The 24,678-nt window shown below is 30.7% G+C and overlaps 1 protein-coding gene across 3 annotated transcripts in view; it reads right to left on the reverse strand.

Annotated features, from left to right (window-relative positions):
* The window catches only part of LOC147802079 (ATP-dependent RNA helicase DDX19A-like), a 201,113-nt gene that overhangs the window by 103,226 nt on the left and 73,209 nt on the right, over positions 1-24,678 (reverse strand). For all 3 annotated transcript variants that reach the window (XM_087153149.1, XM_087153148.1, XM_087153147.1), the window contains exon 8: positions 9,792-9,843. The gene's annotated coding sequence lies outside the window, so the exon portion shown is untranslated. The remainder of the gene's footprint in view (positions 1-9,791; positions 9,844-24,678) is intronic.

The raw sequence follows: 24,678 nt of genomic DNA on the forward strand, positions 1-24,678 counted from the left end.
TAAAATTTGCATTACTTTATGATACTTAAATTTATTATTTTTTTTTACAGTTAAAATTTAATGATATACAAATCATTTCTCTGTATATAATTATAAATGATGTAAAATGGTTAAAAAATTTTCTTAATGGCATATTCCACAATTTGAAACATTTTAAAATATTGTGATGGTTTGATCTACTTGATCATGTGATAGCTTTTTCGGGTTATTAAATGAAAATTTAATGATTTTGTTTAAAGACTGCTCCTTAACCTTGAACATGACAAATTCATTTATACAGAAGCTGTTGTGGTCAGTATTAATTTTAGGGCATATAACTTAATTAGTTTGGGATTTTGGAGCTCTTCCTTTCCAGATTTTTAAATTGCGAGAATACGAATCGAGATATGTGATTTTCAAATTGCGAGAAGACTCACAATGTATAATTTTTAAAACGTGTAAACATGAATAGCGATATGTGGTTTTTAAATCACGTGAATATAAATCGTGGTGTGTGATTTTTGAATTGAGAGAAGAGTAATAACGTATGATTTTTTAAACGCTGAATCGCGATTTGTGATTTTAAATCTCAAGAATACGAATCGCGATAGATGATTTTTAATGTTAGTATGAAATCTCGTTAATGTTAATATGAAATGCAATTTTCAGACCGCGAGAATACGAATTAGGATGTGTGACTTTTAAATTGCGACTGTCAAAAAATAAACGTGCCAAAAAATACTTATATTTGGGTTGATATCGACACAGAGCAAGTGAGTGATTAATTTAATGCGCGATTCAAAACTCGCATGCCGTGAAAATATAGTGATAAAGATATGAGGATGTTTTGAACCGTGGGGAAAGGCGTAGGTTCCCATCGTAAATAAAAAGGGATTTTAATAGTTATAACTACCGAAAAAAAACTATTAAAATCCTTTTATATTTACGATGAAATCGGCATAACTAGCGTCAAAAAGTAATGTATTTAAATGCCCGGGATTCGCGTAAAAAATATTAGGACGTTCGAAACCTTGTTGAAATGTGTAGCAATAATAATTGCCAAAATAACGATTCATAAATAATTTGATTTGCGATAAAATCGTCACAATTAAACCACTTCAAAAAATGATTAGCTCAATGAGTGAATCGTTACTCGCAATTCACAATAACGTCGTGCTAAAAATATCGCGATTTTGAAAACTAGCAATAACTGCCGAAAAAATGATCAAAAGTCATTTAGATTTACGATGCTGTTTACTCAATTAAAGCGTCTCATAACTTTCAAGACGTTCGAACATATTTCGATTTCATAAAAAAAAAATATCGCGATTTCAGAAACTACGTGAAAATGGGTAGCAATAATTATCGAAAAGTCATTGAATTTTCGACGAAATCACCACACACGAAGAGGGTCAATAATAATGTCGAATTAAAATATTGGGATTTACAAAACTATGCGTAAATCCGTAGCATTAACCATTGAGAAACTACATTGGTTGAGATTTTGTGCATCAAAAATTTGATTGCGCAATATTATTTTATTTTAAATCCGTCGTAGAACATCCGACCCAGTTTTTTGGATTTACGACTACTAATCTTCAACTCCTAATTTCGAACCAATCCAGAAGACAAGGAAACTCCTGGATCAGTACCCCCAGAGGTATGATTTGTTATGGGAACATGAAGGATTTTGTGACTCGACAGATTTAATGTGCATCAGTAACCATTGTAGGCTGGGATCGAACCCAAGAACTCTTTGAAATGGGCCCAGTGCCCTACCAACCAGGCTATCCCAGCCTGATTGCGCAATTTAAAATTACTGAACTTTTTTTTTATTTATTTTTTAAAATTGCTAATTTTTAAAATTATGTTTAGGTTGCTGCCGCAGGCTATACATACGGCTGTACAGGTCGTATGCTGTGCCCCTCTACTTAAAACTATTAAAAATAAATTTTTTTAAATGATTTGGTCAGACATTTGCTCAATATATCCTTCAATGATGTTTATTTTTAAAGATCAAGTGCCATTGCCTGGATTACATTTGTCCGGTATACCATTACAATGCTCGTAAAGTAACTACATAGCCCCGTTTGGGCAATACTTTCAAAATTAAAAAAACTGAAATATTTATAATTTCAACGTTCAATAAATATAAATTTATGAAAAGTTTTTAAGCAGCAATACATTGCCAAAAAAGTATTATGTTTCCCCAATTGTGATAATTTTCTTTTGAAATAAATTGAAAAGTATGCATTAAAGTTTGCTTCTGTGATTATTTAACAAATGAAGATTTCTTTTAACTGAATGAGACATCTCTTCTTATCCTACCACAAACACCACATTCAATTCTCCTATTTTAGGCAAAGCATAGAAATTCTATAAAATGTGGTGTTATTTTCATTGAACTATGCTTACATTACATTCATTAAGACACAAAAAAATTTCATGCATGAATTTTTTTTTAAGAAATAGAATGGGGCGTATAGGCACCCATTCACCAAAACAATGAACAAACCATTTAGCTGAATGCTTGTTTTTTATGAATTTTTTTTATTTTATTTACTGACTTGCAACTTAAATCCATCATAAAAACATAATGATAAATCTCAAATGGAATAATTATGCATTTTCAAAAACTTTCATTTAACGTTTTAAGTTAAAAGAAAACTTCAATAGCATAAAAAATTTTCTCAGCAGAAAGTGTTCACTCCAATTGAATTATTGTTAGTTTTTGGGTGTCTTAACAGCCTTTGACAATTGCAGAAAAATAAAATTAGTGAAAAAAATACCCCACAATGTTAATAAAAAAATATTTATTGAAATGGCGCGTATGCTCAACTTTGGCCGAAAATGGGTTAAAATGAAGTGAATCTAAAATTAGACCACACGAAATTTTAGATAAGAGTAAAAACAAAATTAAGACGATTAAAAGTGATAAAAAAATTGAAAAGCGAATTAAGGCAAATAAGAAGGACTGCGTTAGACTTTAGAATGAACTGGCCCTTAGTAATTAAAACTTTTTTACCAATAAAATAGGTCCCTATCAAATATAATATTAAACTTCCACTTTAAGATATACACGAAAAGTGAATAATTTATGATAAATATAAAAATACCGTTGTTTTTGAATCAGTAATAATTTCATAAGATATTGAAACTGAAATATCTAGATTAGTTGTAATATTAATGAAGGGATTCATATTAATCAAGGGATTCATATTAATCAGATTCATATTAATCAAATGCTTCATATTCATCAGATTCATATTAAGATAATTTTATTTTAGTCTGGGCAAATATGAATTCCAAAATGCCGTTTAAAAGCAAAAGTAGAATAATTTATATCTTTCTTTTCAGCACTAGTCACTTTATATTTTAGTTAACTAATCACTTATGCTTTCTTGGGCGCTTTCTGAGAACAGCTTTATTTAAATAAAGGACTTCTAACACTGGATTAAATGAATCAAAACTCCGACCCAAATCGGCTCAGATACGACCTATAATAACGAGAAATATATGAACAAAGTGCTTTATTATTATTATTTTTTTTTATAATTATAATATACTTCCGAGATTATTATGTTATAATAGGATACGAATTCCACTTTTGTATGCATCAAAATTACTAAGTATTTAAATTATTAAATCAGAATACATATTAACTATTTTTTCGTTACATAAATTTACTTTAAAATAATTAGTATAACAATGAATTAGTATAGTTATGTGGTGACTAGTGCACGCTAAATCTGTTGGGTGACAAAGTCCTCCATGTTCCGTTAACAAATTATGCCTTTGAGGATTGGAGATTGATCGTTCTCTAGTTCAGGTCAAAATTACGTCCTGTAGATGATTGATTGAATGGATGGATGTATGAATGGGTTCGCTCTATAAGTGGGTGTGACGTATGGGTGTGGCAGTTGTCGAATTCTTGGTCATAGATGCCGAAACTGGAGAACAAGATCACACCCCCAGTGCCTTAATGGCTACGACAATAACAAAAATAATAGTTATCTATAAAAATGAAATTGAAATGCCTGCTCTATGGTAAATAATGGCTACATGATAAATAATGCTATATGATAAATAATGGCTGCCATATGCTATATCTAATGCCACTTACCAATGTCAGCAAGCCTGCTTAGTGTAACTAAGCTAATGTAAGGAAGAAGTGCTTCAGTGACGCCATCTCTGGCCAAAACTGTGAATTCAATGACACACACGTCACAGCCTATTACAGGGCGGACACATTCATATATCCACTTATTCACCCACAGATCATAATTTCAAGCTGAACCCGAGAACAATCAATCTCTAATTCAGTACCCCAGAGGTATGATTTGTTTTGTGAACATAGAAGACTTTGTGACCCGACAGAATTAACGCGCACCAGTGACCATTTACTACACGGGGAGTTTCCGGTCGGCGGTGATAGAACTCACGACCTCTTGGACATGGACCCAACGCATTATTTACCAGGCTATACAGGCCCTACTTAAAATTCCAAATCTTACATATTTCTATTTCCTATTTGGGACCAAACCTTTTTGTGAAAAAAATTTCAAAAAAGTTCTTATAGATACTATAGATATTTCTTATGTATAAACCAGTTTACTTATAATGCAAAATGATATAAAATTGTAATTTTTGAATAAAATGTAATGAATGAATTGTAAGGCATACAATTTTTGCATCGTTAAAAAAAATGCAATTTAAAATGACGAAATACAAAATTTAGGAAAATCATTCGAATTCCTGAGAATTTTTTTAAAAATGCATAAGTCGTATTGTTTGAAAAAGTCTTATGTTTAAAAATTAAGGGAATCTGTCGAACGCTTACATTACATTCATTAGGATATCTTAATTATATTTTATTTAAGAAATAAAATGGTGCGTATAGACACTGTACACCAAACCAATGAACGAACCATTTGTTGAACGCTTGTTTTCTTATGAATTTTTTTATTTTTTAATATTTTTTTCATTTACTGATTTGCAACTTTAATCCATCATAAAATCATAATAATTTATCTCAAAAGTAATAATTAGACATTTTCAAAAAATTTAATTTGTCAATAACCATTTTATGTTTATAAAAACTTTAATAGTTTAAAAATTTCCCAACAGAAAGAGTTCACTCCAATTGAATTACAATTAATTTTTGGGGTTCTTAAGAATCCTTGATAATAGCAGAAAAATAAAATTAGTGAGAAATATACGTCATAGTGATAATAAAAAATATTTATTAAAACGGTGCGTTTGCCCAACTTTGGCAGAAAATGGGTAAAAATTAATTGAATATAAGTGTAGACCACACGAAACTTTAGGGAAGAGTAAAAACAAAATTAAGAGGATTAAAAGTGATAAAAAAATTTAAAAGCGAATTAAGGCAAATAAGAAGGATTGCGCTAGAATTTGCAATGAACGGGTCCTTAGTACTTAAAACTTTAGAGGTATTTTTTAAAACAAATTTGGATTTTTGACGTCCAAAATATGGGGGTAGTAGTACACTGCTCCTAATAATTTCACAGGGGAACAATAAAAACTTAAGACTCATTAATACAGATTCACTTCTTAGCATAATTCGATAAATCACGATAATTTTTTTAAGCATATTGCACATTTTCGCACATAAATATAAAACGAATTTATCCGTAAATAATTACATGTAAAGAATAATTTTAAGTATTTTTTATCATATTATTTAATAGCAGTTTAAAAACGTTCGAATAGCAAGGTATACTGATTTTCACATAATTTTGAAGTATTTAATTTTAAATGTTAGAATACAAAATTTAAGAAATTTCAACGAAGCATTTTTAAAGATTGGATTTTGCAGAAACTATTCAACCGATTTTATTCCATTTTTTTTTTCATTTGAAATTACTTTAAAATAAAGTAAATTTGTAAAATGATTTGCATACTTTAAAACTCAAAATTTATTAATTATTTTAAAATAAATTTAGAAAAAAAATAACTTTTATAAAAACATTTATAAAAGCTTGAAAAAGAATTCTCTTATTAATTTTAAGACAGAGTCACACAAAGAGACATAAGTATTTAAGAATCCAATTGAAAGATTATTTTCTGAAGTTAATAGGTAATATTTTTTTAGAAATATGCGCATTAAGATAACTCCCGAAATTTATCATAGTCTAAATGTTTTTGAACAAATCATTATTTCTAAATTTTTCTGCTTTAATGACTTTTGATTAAATTTCAGAAATTTCAGTTAAATAGTGGGAGCAATATAAAATACATTTTTTTATATATAAATACATAGCTTTCTTATTACTGTAAAGCCATTAATGTAAAATGCAGAAACATCCAGAGTTAGCTGTTACATCCCCGAAATTCCTCTTAATCTAAAGGTTTTGGAACAATACAAGAGTTTTAAAAGTGGAAGTAGAAAAATTTATGTCTTTCTTTTCAGCACTAATCAATTTATATTTTAGTTAACTAATCAATTATGCTTTCTTAGGCACTTTCTGAGAACAGCTCCATCTAAATAAAGTTTTTTAAACTTCTAACACGGGATCAAATGAATAAAAATTGAGTAAGAAATCAGCTCAGATATGACTCATAATAACGTGAAAAATATGAACAAAGTGGTTTATTATTATTATTTTTTGGTTTATTATCATAATACTTCCGATATTATTCGATAAAAAAAGATACGAATTCTACTTTTTGTATGTATAAACATTACTAAGTATTAAAAATTTATTTATTAATTCAGAATATATATTCTATTTTTTTTATTTTCAAGTCATTAGTATAACAACGAATTTGTATAGTTATATGATGACCAGTGCACGTTAAATATGTCGTATCACAAAGTCCTTCCAGTTCCTATAACAAATTATGCCTCAAGGGTACTGGATTGGATATTGATCGTTCTGTGGTTCAGATCAAAATTACTGTATGTGAATGAATGAATGAATGAATGAATGTATGAATAGGTCCGCTCCATAAACGGGTGTGACGTATGGATGGGGTAGAAGTTGAATTCGTGGCCACTGATGACTCTTTCTCTCAATACTCGATCTAGGGGCTCCCTCGTCTTCTGGATTGGGTTCAAAATTACAAGACTAAGGAGTTGAATATTAGTAGTCGTAAGCTCATAAAATTTGGTCGGCTGTTCAACGACGGTTATAAATTAAAATATAGTTATGTAGGAACGAAACGAAATTGAAATCGCCGCTTATATGATAAATATATTTCTATTTATGAGGTCAAGCGGGTTTCCTTTATTAGTTTAAAGTATGTCGATCTTTTGAAGTTAGTTTATTATTAGTCTTAGTGTCACTTGAATTTAATTCATAGTTGATTTTCAAATTCCATTAAATTAGTATTGTTTTAGATTAATTGCAAACTTATGCGTTATTAAAATAAATCATGTTTTGCTCTTAGTTGGTGTTTTCAATTTATGGTGCAAATATAGTTATTTAATTCATGTTATATATCACATAATAAATAAACTATTTTCTGTTAAATATTTCTTTTCTGCATTTCCAATATTAATTTAGAATTATCATTCAATAATTAAGTCTAAAATTAAGATTCCGTTATTCCTTATTAAATGGCCGGTATCAATTAAGAAAATGTCAGACATGCGCGCGTTAGAATCAATTTAAGTTTAATGTTGCTAAAATACAAAATTGATTTCTTTTTATGTAAAAAACTGTGAATATTAAATGTTGCAAAATCTTGGATAGCCGTGGTGGTTGAGAGGATAGAGCGCTCACCCTCATATGAAGTGGCTGGTTGAATTCTGCACCCGGCTTGCACCGACAGCAGTGCTAACGTAAAAATATCCTTAGTGGTAGACGGATAATGGGTTCAAGGGATCTTGAAAGGCTTTCGTTTTTTTCCGCTCCATGTAGCGCAAATGCGGGTTAGTTTCATCGAGAAGTCTTTCACGAAGGCGAATTTCTCCCTATACTTGATCCAGGAGTTTCCTTGTCTTCTGGATGGGGTTCAATATTACAAGGCTACGGAGTTGAATATTAGTAATTTAAACCCGAAATTGGGTAAACTTTTCAATGACGGTTATAAAAAAATTACAAATTTTGTAGAATATGCATAAAAAAATAACCATAAAGAAGTATTGCTTCTGGGTTTTTTTAAAAGCATTTTTTTAAAATTTGTATTAAATAATTTGTTTTGATACTTTTACTTCATTCAAGTTATTTTGGTATTGAACTAAATTGGTAAAATATTTTTGAAACGAGTGTGATATACTAATAGTCAATTTTACGGTGCATTTCGTATATTGATTGGTAAATGAAATGTCAAATGTCAATTTATTTAAAGTTATTGGAATTGATTTACAATAAACATATATAGTTGATAAATTCCGCTTAAACAATATTAGTAACAATCATGTAAGCATTAAAAATTATTCAACCGGAAAAAATCTTTCAAAAACCATGTTTCAAATTTGTTTCCATAATTTTAGAAATTTTACAAAATCAAATTCAATGATATATTCTTTGTGGATAAACCAGCGAATTTCAAAACAAAATTTGCAATTTTAACAATATTTAAATTTTGAAAAAGGAAAATTTAAAAATCATACTTTATTTTAATTCTACAAGACGTAGTAATTTTTTTAAGTCACTCTTCAGATTCATTACACTATCTATGATATAAACACAGATAAAAAATTGCTATTGTATTTTTATATTTATTAAAAAAAAACTTTTGCGTGAATTTTATTTCGCAAAATGCAATTTGCTAACATATTTTAGCTAATAATAGCATAAAATTTATAAATACAACTTTCTTTTTCAGTTTACTGCCCGAATAGATTCAATATTATACATAAGAAAAGTTTATTATAAATCAATAAGTATTCATTTCTTTGCAGTTTTTTAGTGGGAAAGGTTTCAAAAAATAAAGAAAATATCTCTGCAAAAATAAATAAAGGGTTAATAATTATTTGCATCTCCAGTAAAAAACTTAAAATTCTGTTGTTGCTTCTAATGCCACCTGACAATACCAGCAAGCCTGCTTGGTGAAACTAAGCGAATTTAAGGCAAAAGTGCGTTTCTTGTGCTTCAGTGGCGCCATCTATGGCCAAAAATACTAATTCAGTCACGCGTACGTCGCATTTCTTTTACACGGCGGATACATTCATATATCCAATTATTCATTCCCAGATCGTGATTTTAACCTGAAACTGAGAACGATCAATCTTTAATTCAGTACCCCAGAGATATGATTTGTTTTGTGAACATAGATGACTGTGTGACCCGGCAGGTTTAACGTGCACCATTCACCATTTATTACACGTGGAGTCTTCGGTCAGCGATGATCGAACTTATGATCACTTGGACATGGGTCCATCACCATAACAAGCAGGCTATCCTGGCAGTACTTAATATTCTATACCTTAAATACTTCCATTTCCCATTTGGAATCAATCCTTTATGTCAAGAAAATTTAAAAAAAATTTATTATGCATGTATAGATATTTCTTATGTATGAACCAGTTTACTTATAGTACAAAACAACGTAACAAAATTGTAATTTTTGAATAAAAAATATTAATTCTCAAACCAAGTGTCCTTCTGTGTTTGCATTATATCAAAAAGGTAACACAGTTTTGTCAAAAACAGGAATAGAATAAAAGACCTCTGTAAACAGCATCACTTTACCGTAAGACAAGTTTCGGTTTGGCATAATCCGTTTATCAATTGAAAATTAGATAGCGATATTAAAAAAGCAACAGATATTAGAAAATTTAAATTTTTGGACAAAACACTTAAAGATTTCAAAATTGATAAGAATGAGAATTTTAATCTTACCTGTATTTAGTTGTACTACGTTATACAGCTCATATCACATCATAGCTCTTTCCTATAAAAAAAATTGTTGCTGTAGTAAAACCATAGTTAAAAAATAACAGCAGTCTAAATAGTACAATTAAAAATTCAGGGTATGCTACTACTCCCTATGGGGGTTGGAAAAGATTGGGTTCCGTCTCCAGACATCATGTTTTTCAAATTCCAATACCAAGATATTATAACGAGCATACTATGAATTTAAATTATAACTTTACAAGCTCAATGAGTGACAATTTAATGGAAAAACCACATCGTTTTTCTGCTGCTTTTATAACCTTTTTATAGATAATATTCTCCCATTCGGGTTTTCATACTCAAAATATCATATTTAGGTAATCGCTTTTTTTATCAGTGTACCAAATTCATCGTGAAATCCATTACTGTTTGAAATTTATTTTGTCAGCGAGTTTTTTTCAGCCAGGATTAAGTTTTAATTCCGACATTTTGATGTGATGTTAGTACCAGTTGCCTCTTCTCACATCACGTTACGTAAATCTATATCGTTTAAATAATTTTCAGACCATTTTTGCATGGTATTTAAAACTCAAATATTTTCAATATATTACGACATTCTGAAACGTACTAAAACATTTTAGCGGCTCTGAGAGAAACATTGAGACATTTTATCATGGTTAATAAAAATCAGAATTTGTTTAACAAAGTATAAATTAAACAGAAGTCTTTTTTTAATTTCAATTATATTTTTTCATTTTTTTTTATAAAGGTTTTCACATTTAGCGATCAGAGAACGCTGACAAAATCTAAAAATAACTTTCAATATTATTTAACAATGGTACTGCAACTAAAACTCTTAATAGTATTACCAATAAAAAAATTTATTATTTATTCACTGCAAACTAATTACGGAATATATAAGTTTAATCAGTTATTTTTTTTAATCAAATTCAAAGCAATAATGAATGGCAAAGACAGAGAACCAACTTGTCGAATGAAAAGTATATTAATTTAGAAGAGAAAACATTTTTAAATAAAAACTCTTCTTGGTAGAACAAGTCTTTATTCCTTATTTACAAGTAGATAACTACACATTTAATAAATTTTAAAATTACTTTTATTTAAATAAATATAGATAAAATTAAATGGGCATAAAATAATGAAATATATTTCTTGCCGAAGAAATATATTTAGTGCTAATTAAACATCAAATTATTTTATACACTGCATTGAGTACTTTATGAAAATTATATATGATATGAATAATGAAAATTTATAATTTAAAAGTTACATTAGCTACTTTTAAGCTCAGAAGAAAATATTGTTTCTTTATTTATTTACTTATTCCTTTGATGTACTCGCCACTCTCACCAGTTTTAACCAGTTTCTCACTAATATTTCACTAATCCAGAAGACACTAATCCACTAATCTCACTAATCCAGAAGACAAGGGAGCTCCTGGATCAAGTAGTGGGAGAAATTTGTACTTTTCGACGGAACTAATCCACATTTACGTTACATGGAGAGGAAGACCACGAGAACCTTCTACTGTCAGCCTGGTGGCAAGGGGACTCTAACTCATGATCCATCAGCCCTGTGGCCGGTGCAAGCCGGATACGGAATTCGTATTGCCCAGCCGTGGCTGGGATTCGAACCCGGTTCACCTTACGTTTTATCCCCAGAGCCATTGCGGCTCATTAATAAAAATTTTGAAGAAAAGGTAACCCCTGATAAACATCCTCAGTCTCAGGGAAGTTAATAACTGGCACTTACCTTCGTCGCATAACGAACGCAAAATGTTTAAGTTTGTTAAAAATGTTTATTCCTCTGATAAAGTTACACTATTATTTTGAATAAATTGTTCTGAGAAAGTTTAACCTTTTATATTCTCTCCAGTGGTGATCGCGCTCATCGCAGCACGCTAAAAGCAACCTTCTTGGAAAAATAATTAGATTATACTACGTGAGTTATTGGATTGTATACTACGTGGCGACGATTCAAGTTTGTTTTTAAGGTCATTCGTTTGGTTTAATTATGCAATTTGTTCCCCTTAGAAATTCTTTTTTCGTTGTTAGTATTAATTTTAATATAAATTTAATTCTAAAATAAAAATACGTGTCAAAATTGCGTTAGTGCGTTAATTCGTTTAATTTGTTTAAACTTGTTATTAAAGTTGAACATGGCAAACGAAATTGAGCAGAATCTTACTGAATCTCTATTTGCAAGTATGCTTTTTAAACTACCACTAAACATGGAAGAATAATATCACACTTTGGTTCACAGACTCTGAAAATAAACAAATTCGCAAACTTCCTTCTGCATTGCAGTTAGGGGACGACAAAAACGGTCACAAATGCAAACGCTTGCAGGCACAGAACGCCAATAAATAAAAAATAAAAAACGGACAACCCTGAATAATTTTTGATAATAATGTAATAATTGATTTTAATAGTTATGTAATAATTGATCTTCACATTCTAGAACTCAATCTTGATGATTCGAGGGGGTGACCTCAAACATGCTAATTAATAAGTGCAGACGATATTTTAAGTTACGAAATCGGACATAAATACGTACTTTCTCTGAAAAAACATACTTTTTTCCCGACGGAATTGAATTTCTGATCTCCGAAATATAGGAGGCCCATAGCTTCGACAGGAGAACACTCCAAGGTATGGACCAATTAATGTTAATTTTACTTGTTGCGGATTTCACTATACATACGGAAACGAATTTCATAATTGTATTCAAAGAAAATTTCAGTTAGCTTAAAAAGTTTTCGAGATATAGCGAAATACGCTAAAAGTAAAAGGACCATTAAGGGGTTCAAACTTTGGAGCGCTTCTCTGACCAAATTATTGGGACCATATGACAAAAATTGCGTCTATATTTTGGGGGTCAGAAATCTGAATTCGTCGTTAACAAGGTATGTTTATTCATTGAAAGTACGTTTTTTGTATCTGATTTCGTAACTAAAAATATCGTCTGCACTTACTAAATACCATTTTTGATGTCACCTCATCGAACCATGAAGATTGAGTGCTAGAACGTGAAAATCCGATCATTAGATCAAAAGTTATTCAGGGTGGTCCTTTTTTTGTGCACTGTACATCTTTAAATGAACATTTTTTGAAAACCTTACAGCTACAACGTTTGCCAGCAGAAATACCAACAAATCTTTCCGTTAGCTAAGCGCCACTCGAAAATTTAGCTCAACTAGCTGATAAAATAGCCAAATTTAGAACGGATCGCCTACTAAATGTTTGTGTGATAAATAAATCCACTAGTTCAAATCTGAAAATCCACGAAAAGATTTTTCAACATCGAACCTGGTATATCAACACTTCGTATCGATGATAACGATAACAGGTAACACCTGGTATCGATGTAATAACACTTCGTCAGCAAATAACAGCACTTAGCCAGCAATTTGAAAGATTTTCTCGTGAGAGATCGCGCAATCGATCTCGAACAAGATATAATAATTTTCTTAGAGACAGATCCAGCTATAGGGAAAAGAAGGAACGTCTAAATTCAGTTTTTATCATTCGAAATTTTGTCAAAAAGCTAGGTTAAAAGCTAGGTTTCTCGTGTTCTTACAACAATAGCCAGAAGAACTAAAAACGGTTGTCGCTGGGACGGCGACAAGTGATCTAAATGCCGAATGATGTTCGTGTCGTTTAGTTGTATTTCATAAAAAGACGAATTAAAATTTTTTAGTGGATTCAGGTTTGGACGTGAGTAACTTGCCCGCCTCGAAAATGATTAGAAATTTGTAACCATTAGAATTTTTTAAAGCTAATAATTCAAAAATGTTGACCTACGGAAGTAAGTTATTGAACAGCATTAATCGTTCTTCGTAATTCAGAATTACGAAAGGACTGCAAATAAAAAAAATTTAATTACTCCGTTGCCTATTCCAATTATTTTCAGAGCACTTAGGGCTGTTGATTGACCAAAAATGGCGTAAATTAATTGTCCCTTTTCTTTATTTGGCATAACTACCGAAATGGATACTTTTTAAATAAAATAAATTTCAGGTGACGCATATTTTTTATTTTATAACCGGCGTTGAACAGCCGACCCCAATTTTTTTTGGCTTACGACTACTCATGTCCTTGTCATTTTGAACCCAATCCAGAAGACAAGGGAACTACTGGATGAAGTATTGGGAGAAATTTTGCCTTCGTGGCAGACTTATTTTGACGGAACTACCTCGTATTTGCGTTACAAGGAGAAGAAAACCACGAAAACCTGCCCTGGTAAGATGGATGGCAAGGGGACTCCATAATCCGTCTACCACTGAGGATATTTTACGTCAGCACTATGGTCGATCGTGCCGCGTGCGGAAATCGAATCAACCAGTTGTTGCGGGGATCTAACCTGGGTCACCTCGTTGAAAGGCGAGTGCTCTATTCCCTAAGCCACCATGGCTCAGGAGACACATATTAAATTTTCTGGGAATGAGTAAATTAACCTCAAAAATAAAGCAGGCGTATACTGCACATTACATCAATGCAACTGGTCCGCCTACACAGAGTAAACCTAGACGATTAAGTCCAAAAAATATAGGATGTTGTAAAACAAGAATTTCAGTTTATGCTAGAGCAGGGTATTCGCCAGCCCTCGGTGTCTCTATAGTCGTCTCTACTACTTAAAGCTTAGGAAATATTCAACCAGTTGGGGACTAAAGGAAATTAAACACAGCAACAACAAGATTCCCCAACAATAAGATTTCACCCACGCGTTTCATAACAAATATTTTTTTCAAACATTGATATTGTCCGTGCTTATTTTCATATTCCAGTACACTCCAGACGAGAAACAAAAAGTTGAGAACACTTTTTGGTTTTTCGAGTTTTGGTCGCAAACTTTTCAGAGGTTCATTAATAAATGCAAAATTTATTAAATTCTGCGTTTTTTGGAGATTTGCCTTATCGCTACGTTAACCTTGGTGAAATCTTTATTTTTTTAGTGAATCAGAGGAACAGCCAGGGTACGTAGCCAAATCTCTCAACAAAAAATAAGCACCTTTTAAGTAGGGGAGAGTGGGGTCAATTGTAACAGGGTACGATTGTAACAGAGCAAAAATTTCGAGTATCGGGTTCTAGACTTGGTTCCTAGGTGGCGCACAAGGTGTATTTAATAAATCTACATGTACACCCCTGCTGGCAACCATTTTTATGTACTTTTGAAAGAGTTACATCACAAAAGATATTTTCACGCTACGCAAGTACTTTTTTTGGTATTAGAATATTATATTGTAACAAAGTAATTTTGCTTAAACAAATAAAAATTATTAACCGAATATGTAAGTGGACACCTTAATTAACATTTCAATAAAAAAAGATTAGTTTTGTTAATTAACTAGCAATGTTTTTAACAAATGAAGCTGAAATGGCATCTTGGGGACGATTGTAACAATAGGTTAAGGGACGATTGTAACAGCTGAAAATAAATAATCTTATGTTAACAAACCATTACTTAACTTTTTAAGAACCACCAATAGTTTCCTATATCATTTATATTATGCTGCGTGTGCATTATTTTATGTGTCACCTTTCACGGAATAAATTAAAATTTTTAACCCTTTAAAGTTAAAAGTTTGACCCTTTAGGTCTCTGTTCATTATTATTTTTACTCCTAAAATATCACTACTATTTTGATCAAGAAAAAAATATATCACAACTATGATAATATGTATAATTAACTATGTTTCAGTTGAATTTGTGAACTGTTACAATTGACCCCGCAAGTGGGGACAATTGTAACAAGTGCACGACTGTCAAAAATTGTTAATAACTAATATAATAACATTTAAAATAAGGTATTTATTTTTTTTCTAGTAGAGGATAGTCTACTTTACTCGTCTGTCAATTAATACTAATAATATATTGGATTTTTGTTAGTTAAAAATAGTTAAGTAAAAAATGTTACAATTGACCCCACTCTCCCCTACTTATCAAGCACTCAAAAAATATTTTTAAGCACTCTATACTTTAAGAAATTGCAAAATAATTTAAAGACTTTACATGATGAAGATAAAATAACTAGTTTCTGACTCTTTTTCTTGATTATATTAGACACCATAAACAGATAAATAGATTTCGGTTCGATATCAGAAGGTGGAAAATGATGTCTGAAATGGTGAATATTTTGCAAAATGTTGCAGAAGAGTGCAATAATCTTACCGAACCCAGCTCAGTAGACGCACATGCGGATTCGCAAGTATTACATCAAACGTGTAAAATGATTGGCGCTTTCATACGCTATGGACCGACGGTACGTCACAAGAGATTGTGGCTGAATGATTTGTGAGAATGTTGAATAGAACAATGTGAAAAACATGGCTTTGCATAATACGCTGCGAAATCGACATGGTAAAGAAAAAATCTCATTTTCGAAAGGAAAAATGAAGCACTTTTTAAAAATATCCAATGAAAAAAGCACCTTTAAGGGCTTTTAAAAAACGAAAATAAGTACCTTTAACCACTTTTTAAAAACGCTACGCACCTTGACAGCACAAAATGCATGTTCGAGCCGTATTTCAAAAATTAAACGAATATGCTTTAACGGTGAACGTATCAAAATGTCCGTTTGGAGTGTCAGAAATTTCGCTTTTTGGAGAATTAATAACTAAAGATAGCAACAAACCACAACCTGATAAAATATACACTATTTTAAGTTACCCGCAGACAAAAGCAATTAAGAATTGCGAAGATTTCTCTGATTTCTTAATTTTTTGTGTTCTACCTAAACTTATTTAAATGATTTTTTGGAAGGCTCAAAGAGCGGAATGATAATCGTGTGATTAACTGGTCAGAACAGGCCATGAGCGAATTTCAAAATTGCAAAACCCTTTCAGCAAACGCTACGCAGCTTGCGCATCCTAACCTCGATGCAAATTTAGAATTGTCGCTCGTATGCCTCGGATTTTGCAACGGAAAAATCTTTATTTCAAACAGAAAATTTACTTCTTCAACTGTTAGCATTTTTTGCACTAACTATACGAAACTGAAAAACGCTATAGCGCTTACGATAGGGAGTTGTAATCAAGCAATTCAGTTAAGTGCTCGAAATTTTGCTTTGCTCACAGAAAACAAACCACTCACCTATGCATTTAAGCAAAAGTGAGATAAATGTTCACCCTCGGCAAGCTCGTCAATTAGATTTTTTTTATCTCGGTTTACAATTGATATAGGATACCCAAATGGTTCTGATAATATAACAGCAGATGCGTTATCAAAAATAGCTTCTATAAACAATACCAAATCCTATAGATTATAGCAAAATCGCAGAAGCTCAGGAAAATGATAAACAATTTAATCGTTTAATCAATATTTCCCAAGATTTAGATTTTAAAAATGTAAATATGGCTGATACAAACGCTTTTTTTTTATACTGCGACATTTCTACTTAAAATGTTAGACCTTTTATTCCAAGACAATTGCGTACACAAATATTTGATAGCATTCATTACTTATCACACTCCAGTACGAAAGCAATTAATAAACTGATTGTTAATGAATTTATTTAGCCTAACTTAAATAGAGATTGCAATATGAGGTCTAGTTACTGCATGCCATGTCAAAAATCATAAGGCATACTAAATCCCCTATTTTTTTTCTTTTCCAATAAAGTCCAACCGCTTTGACCTTATTCATCTTGATATCGTTGGCCCATTGCCACCATCCAAAGGATTTTCATACTGCTTAACGATGATCGACAGACTTACTAGAGGGGTGGTAGCTGTTCCGATTACAGAAGAGACGGTAACTTTATTTAAAAGCTGTATTGCTCGCTTTGGTAGGTAGGTACTTTATTTACCTCTCACTAGAGCTACACAATGAGCTATTGGCGACTGTCTGGAAAACTTCTCTGAGGGTGATCCGAAGACATTCCATCACAAATTTGATGGCTCTCCTGCTTGGCGGCCCGACGACCTGCTCTCGAACTAGAGCACTTAACGGTAGAACAGTTTAACGAGGACCGATACCGCACAGTCTCGGTCCCTACGCAGGCTGGTCAAACGGGTCACCCACCCGCTTACTGAACGCAGCGAGTGATGCTTGAGTTCGGTGTTCTACTGGGAAACGTATCTTTATGATCAGTCCACTGCGGGACTGCCCGGTTTAGGTCACCTTCAGTGATAACGATCGACCAGGGTCACCAGTTCGAGAGTAGACTCTTCAAAACTCTAGCACATCTCGTGGGCATCATCTGGGATCCTCACCTTACCATCCTCAAAGTAATGGAATGATAGAACAATGGCACCGACCCTTGAAAGCTGCCCTAAAGGCCTACAATACAGACTGTGGGGAGAGTAGAAATCGACAATGCCAACCTATATTTATCAAAAGGTACCTCAAGATTGGATCGAGTTAGCAGGTCTTATATACTAATGAATTGATATTTGATAATCGCAATGATAGTTAAGCCATACTACTCCGCCACCAGACTTTTATCAGGGATACAATTCGAGGAACTGATACTACTAGGACTGTATTAAGTTTACCGGATTTTGAGCATTTGAGGTGAGAGTTGTATTAAGTTCATGATAGTGTATGTGGTCTCTCCTGTGTTGCTATTAACAGTCTAGAGCAGGGGTTTCCAACTTGCATGAGACGGGGGGCCACAATTAAAAACAAAAATCAAATGGTGGGCAGCAACTTTATCAAAATTTTATGCAGGACTCTTTTACGTTTGAAGGAACATTAAATATTACTATCAGATTTTTACCAAGTTGCACAAAACAAAAGTATTGAATTACAAATTAAAATAAGAAGTAGATTTTTAAAAATATTTAATTGTTATTAATAATATTTTTAAAAATATTAAATAAATCATAAAAATTCGGGCTACACTAACTTTAATGTGCACCTATGTATTAAACAATTTATGTGCAACAGATATCTAATTGTTAAGATATAAAACTTTAAAAAGGTTAGTATTAAAACTTACATAGTAGCACCCAAAATATTCAATGAGAAAATTGAGGTTTGTCTGCTGCAACCACCAGAGAATAGATATTTACATTTAAAATTTACAAATGTGTGCGTAAATATTTTCGTCCTAAATCAGTGGTTTCAAAAAGTTGAATAGGAGAATTTCTTCACGAAAATTTCTGATACACGCATGCTAAATTATATTCACAAAATACGAAAAAATAAATAAGTAAATAAAAAAAGAGCAACATACACAATTATTTTTGTATTTGAATAAATATTTTCTTGGATGCAAAACCTGAGAAATAAACTTTTTTTGCTCCGTTGATATCTTAAATTTCACAGAAACAAAGAAATTAGATTTTTATTAACGAGAAAAGTATTTTAAACCCATATAGATTTCTTACGAAAATTGTCCGTAAAAAATGACAACTAATATATTTTAGTTCGAGGGCCACAAAAAAAGGCTTTGTAGGCCTGATGCGGCCCCCGGGCTACCAGTTGGAAACCCCTGGTCTAGAGTGCGCAGGGTCACGTTGTGTGTAAATGAAACTGAGAAGCAACAGCGCGAGGAGGACGATGACTCAGTCACAAATAGAAAGTCAACTTTTTAATGTGTACCATGCATCGAAGTAAGCTTGTTCATAGAACGTCAGCATGTCAAGAATAAGGGAAAAGCAGAAATCGACCATGTCAACCTTCATCTATCAAAAGTACCTCAAGATTCAATCGAGTTAATATGTCTTACAGTGAATTGATGCTTAATAAACGTAGTTATAGTTATGCCACAAGAACATTGATCAGCCTTCTTACCGGCTATTCTCTTAGGCTTTCGGGCTGTACAGTCCGCAAAAAAAACGAATCACCCTGAATAACTTTTGTTCTAATGATCGGATTTTCACGAACTAAGTGTCAATCTTAATGGTTCCTGGGGGTGACCTCAAATATGCTAATTAATTGGTGCTAACTATTAATTAAGTTACGAAATCAGACACAAAAACGTACTTTCTCTGAATAAACATGCATTTTTTTTTTACATATTTGGATTTCTTATTTTCAAAATATAGGGGGTAGCCGCAATCTGGGAAATGTGGTCCCCATAGTTTGGTCAGGAGAGCGATTCAAAGTTCGTACCCCTTAATGTTAATTTCGCTTTTTGCGTTTTCAGTCATATTTTCAAAACTAATGAAGCAATTCCAAAAAAATTCCACCCACTCATAAAACTCATTTACCCAAAGCTAATTTCATGCAAAAAATTATTTTTAATAATTATTTATTATTTTTTATTATTTAATTAAAGTGGGGATGAAAAAATATTGAATTATAAGGTATGAATTTTTTCATACCATATTAATCTACATATTTTTCAATTGAAAAATCTCAAGTTTCAACTGTTTTTATTTATTAGAAGATGAGAAAAATTAAAATTAATTATTTTTAAAAAAATAATTTGGCGACAATGAAGAAATAACTGATTGGGGCGATTAATATTAAAATGTGATAAACTTGGGAGGAACTTGATTTCGCGCGCGTAGCGTAAAATTTCATTCATATTTTTTTTGCTAATAATCGTTTGCTAATCTTTTTATTTTTATTTCTTTCACACTATGAAATACGATGTTTCTTTTGTAGTCATTTAATAATTTATTTCCAATTTAGTAAAGAATTTTGAATAAAAAACACTTCATTCAACAAATGTCTATTTTTAAAAAAGCGTGCTTCTGATAAAATACACCAGATTGTGATTATTTAATGTGATTATTTTTTATTTTTCTTATTTTGTTTTTCAATAACTGATACAATTTCAATAATATATATACGTATGCATAGATTTGGAATAATAAATTTATCAATTTCTGGAATATATATTTTATAAATATTAATAAAAATACGTAGTCAACATTTTTAAACATCTCTCACAACATCGCAAGTTTCTCAACATCTTATAGGGTAAACTAAACAATGAAGGAACACAGAAGCTTAGCTTGCCTTTAAAAAAAATTCATAAAAATTTCAAAATTTGTAATTTTAGCTAAATGATGGTGTCGACATATTTGTTATTAAATGCAAATTATGTAAAAAAAAGTTAGATAACTTACATAATATTGTTTTAAGCTTTTGGTGGTTTAAATAATAAGTAGTAAGATGACCAAGTGAAGGAACAGTTCTTACCAGTGAATAAACACTAAATTTTCCAGTGAATGAACACTTGATTTTGAGAATGTTTGATGCTCGTTAGGAATCCATAGGCCACACAAATGTATAAAAAAAACAATATTTTTCTTGGAATTACGACATATAACCATAGTTAATGTAGAAAATATTACTTTTTTTTCAGTCATGGAATGGAAAGTAAAATATGTTTGAATACATAATTTTCAAAAAATGTTTTTCATTTTTTTCTCACAGTTTAATAGTCCGTTCTAAATTATGAATGTTTATCATTGTGTAATCCGATGATGTTTTTATTATTATTATAATTCCGTCATTTTTTTGTTTACTCTTTTCCCCATATTTTTTAAGCTTTTTTTTAAAAATCTTTTTAAGTATTTTTTTTTCTCTTCGTCATGAGTAATTTATTTCTTTTTCTTTTGATTTAACCTTCCTCTTTTTTCCAAATTTTGGGTCAATGTAAATGTATCTCCAAAATTTCTTTTGATTTTCCAGTTCCATTTCCAGAATTCCTCACTGGATAATAAATGAGAAAAAGGAGTTTCGAAGTTTGAGTAAAACACATCTCTCATTGACTTATATCTAGTAGTTACTTATAAAACCAATTGTTTTTGCAACTAACAATGCCTCAAGAGGACTTATTTCAAAATCAGTTTTCAAGATACTTTCATTATTAATGTTAGTTGTCTCAGCTTCAGAGCCAAAATTTGATTATGCAATTGTTCTTTTTGAAATAAATTCTTCATTACTGAAGAAAGCACAGGCTATTGGATATTTGGGAGATTAAACTTTTCTGTCAATGTTCCTTTAAAAATTTGCAACATAACTTGCGAGATTTCCTTCTCAAGCTTCTGAAGAAATAGCGCATCGTTACTCTCAAAGCATGTGTTTTAATGATAAGTTGTCTTGCTCATTAACTCTTGGTGTCTGTTTTGCATGCATTTGTTACAGTCAACGTTTTCTACATCGAATGGAAAAATATCGCATTTCATAAAAGCATTTTAACTTCATCAGTTGATGCCTCAAATCTTATTTAAAAATGGATGTAAAATTTTCTAGACATATTGTTTTACAATTCTTTTGTTTTCAAGATCTAACGAGAGATTTCCATGAATTAAGTAGAAAACTAAACCAGAAAATTTGTTTTGAGGAACAAAACTTGCTCAGTAACAAATTGATATAAGATTTATACTTATCCAGAAGAAGCAAAATATGGAATTTGATTGCATTTTTAATTGGCCATGGGTAGAAACATTTGCAATACATTTGTAAAATGTTGCTGCGGTCATCGTTTCATTTCATGAATAGCTTTTTCCAATGAAATATGTAGCAGGGACTGATTCTGTAATATCTCAACGAATTCTTCTGTAAGGAAAAACTACCAATGGAGGTACTTTTTCCTTCCTAGGTACTTTAGAATATAAATCCTTATAATTTTTAAGGCCGAAGATTTTTCCCGTTTAAGGGCAGTATTTAACTCTTGTTTCATTCGCATTGTAAATGCAATCACTTTATAAAAGGAAGCCCTCCTGAAGATTCTTCTGAAGTTCTTAAAACCAGTATTTCGAATATTATTCTCTAAGGGAAGTTTTGCCTTTTGAAATTATCTTCGCATTGCACTGAGTTATCGGTGGATATCACCTTAAAAAAAAACTTCATCCATTTTTCACCTAGATAATTGTCTTTAAATGGATTTTTCCTACCAGTTCCCGTTAGGACATTAAAGACGGCAATAAGATAATAATTTAGCTAATTATTGGCACAAAATCCTGCAAGGAAATTTTCCATTCAAGCTTTTATTATTATATTTAGTTGTTATATTTAGTTAATAAACATAGTTTATTAAGGTGTCTAAGGTATGATGTAATAACTAATCACTACATTTATAAAGATAAATAATAAATTAATTATTATTATAATTCTTTAAATAAATTTAGCAATTAAATTTGCATATTTAAATGAAATTGTTATAGGAACTATTCATACAACATTTAACTGAATTTTAGGAGTCCTCTATTTCGCTGAACTACTAATTATCCATGTAAAATCATATTTCACACATACTATTCATTCACTGGGAAATCTATTCTCAGTGAAGGAACATGCCTGTTCCTTCACTGGTTAGAAGTTGTTTTTTTTATTTTTAACATAATTTTGATTTATAATATGACAAAAGGTACAAGAAAATTAAAATTTTCCTTTATTTTCATTAACTTGAAAAAATCCCAGTAAAGGAACACTTGTTTATTCATTGGTTTTTCATCGTTCGGTAATCTAGTTAATAAACACCCCCTAATCTCAGTACTTGCTTATGTTATGATGCTTAAAATAAATAAAACGTAACTTCAATGACCATATTTTGAATTCTTTTCTTCACAATGAGAAAAAAAAACATTATTATATGCAATTAATTGTAGTTTAAACGGATAACAACAAACACTGACCTTATAATTTTGTCAAAGAAACAAGGCTTTGAACAGATACTAACAAATTCAAAAACTTTTTCCAGAGAAGACTCAAAGACCAGGTAACTAAATGCATTGTTAGATGACTTCCTATTGTTAGGTAGTAAGCTACTGTTACCAATCAGTCTAAATTAAAACGTTTAAAATCTTATTTCTAAGAAATATCTATGAAATGCTCCTTCATTTGTTGGTTTACCCTATATCATCCTAATCTTAAAAGAAATTTCTGGAAGTGTATCGCAGAACTATTTTACCAACTATTTAATTAAATTTTAACATTTTAAAAATCTTATTCTTTACCATTTTACGTTTATTATTTGATTAATATACTAAAAAATGTTTTTAGAACTTTAATTTAGATTTTCTTTAATTTAGGTTTCCTTTTTAAATTATAGTCAAGTTTTTTTTAAAGAATTATTGTCTGCTAGCTAAGAATAATACCTTGTTAAGAAATTAAAAACATTTAGCTGTTTAAAATTATTTAAGGCAAATCAGCTGATTATTTACTTAGCATAAAATTTTTTTTTTGAAAAAAGAATATAAATTATTGATTGTCTTTTTTTTTGTTTCTTGTGACTTCAACTTAGATTATCTAAAATAGTGTTGATGTTTTATAAGTCACTACAAAGAGGATAAAGATACCGAACAGCTGTGGAATACGTAGCCAATTTTTTTAGTGTCTTAAAATATCTCAGTATCTTAAATGTCGTCCTACTATCTTGGTTGTGAAATTAAATTTTTAATTATCTGACCACGTGTGATTCACTAATTATTTCATTACATCTTTTACTCTCTATGATACCAACTAGATTTTTTTTCTGATAATATACTAATTTTAATTATTAATTATTATATTTAACGGTAATTTTGTTTAATTTTTTACTTTAGCATGATTTCCAAGATATTATTGTAGTATAATTTATTAACAGGAAAATGCCTTATTTTGTTAAGCAGGAAATACTAAAAATTGAAATTTGTAAGGATTCCGAAGCTGTGCCAATTTTAGAGTCATCTGATTTTTAAAAAAAGTGCTATAAAAAATACACAATTTTCGAACTTATTTTAATAAAAAAAAATTTAAAAAAAAAACGTGGCAAGTTGGCTAACATACTTTTTACAGAAACTGAAAACTAATTTTTCCTATATTTCGTCAAAAGAGGATAAGAATGATATTGCTCCAAGGGACCTACTCAATAATTTCGCTATTTCCAGAATGAAATCTGTTTGATCGAAACATATTATTCCTTGAAAATTAAAGCGAGGGAAAAATTAACTTTTATTATTTATCTAAGCTTATTCCATTTATTTAAT

This window comes from Parasteatoda tepidariorum, chromosome 10 (genome assembly GCF_982258835.1).
Source record: "Parasteatoda tepidariorum strain Cologne lab strain chromosome 10, Ptep-v5.0, whole genome shotgun sequence".
NCBI classification, from domain to species: Eukaryota; Metazoa; Arthropoda; class Arachnida; order Araneae; family Theridiidae; genus Parasteatoda; species Parasteatoda tepidariorum.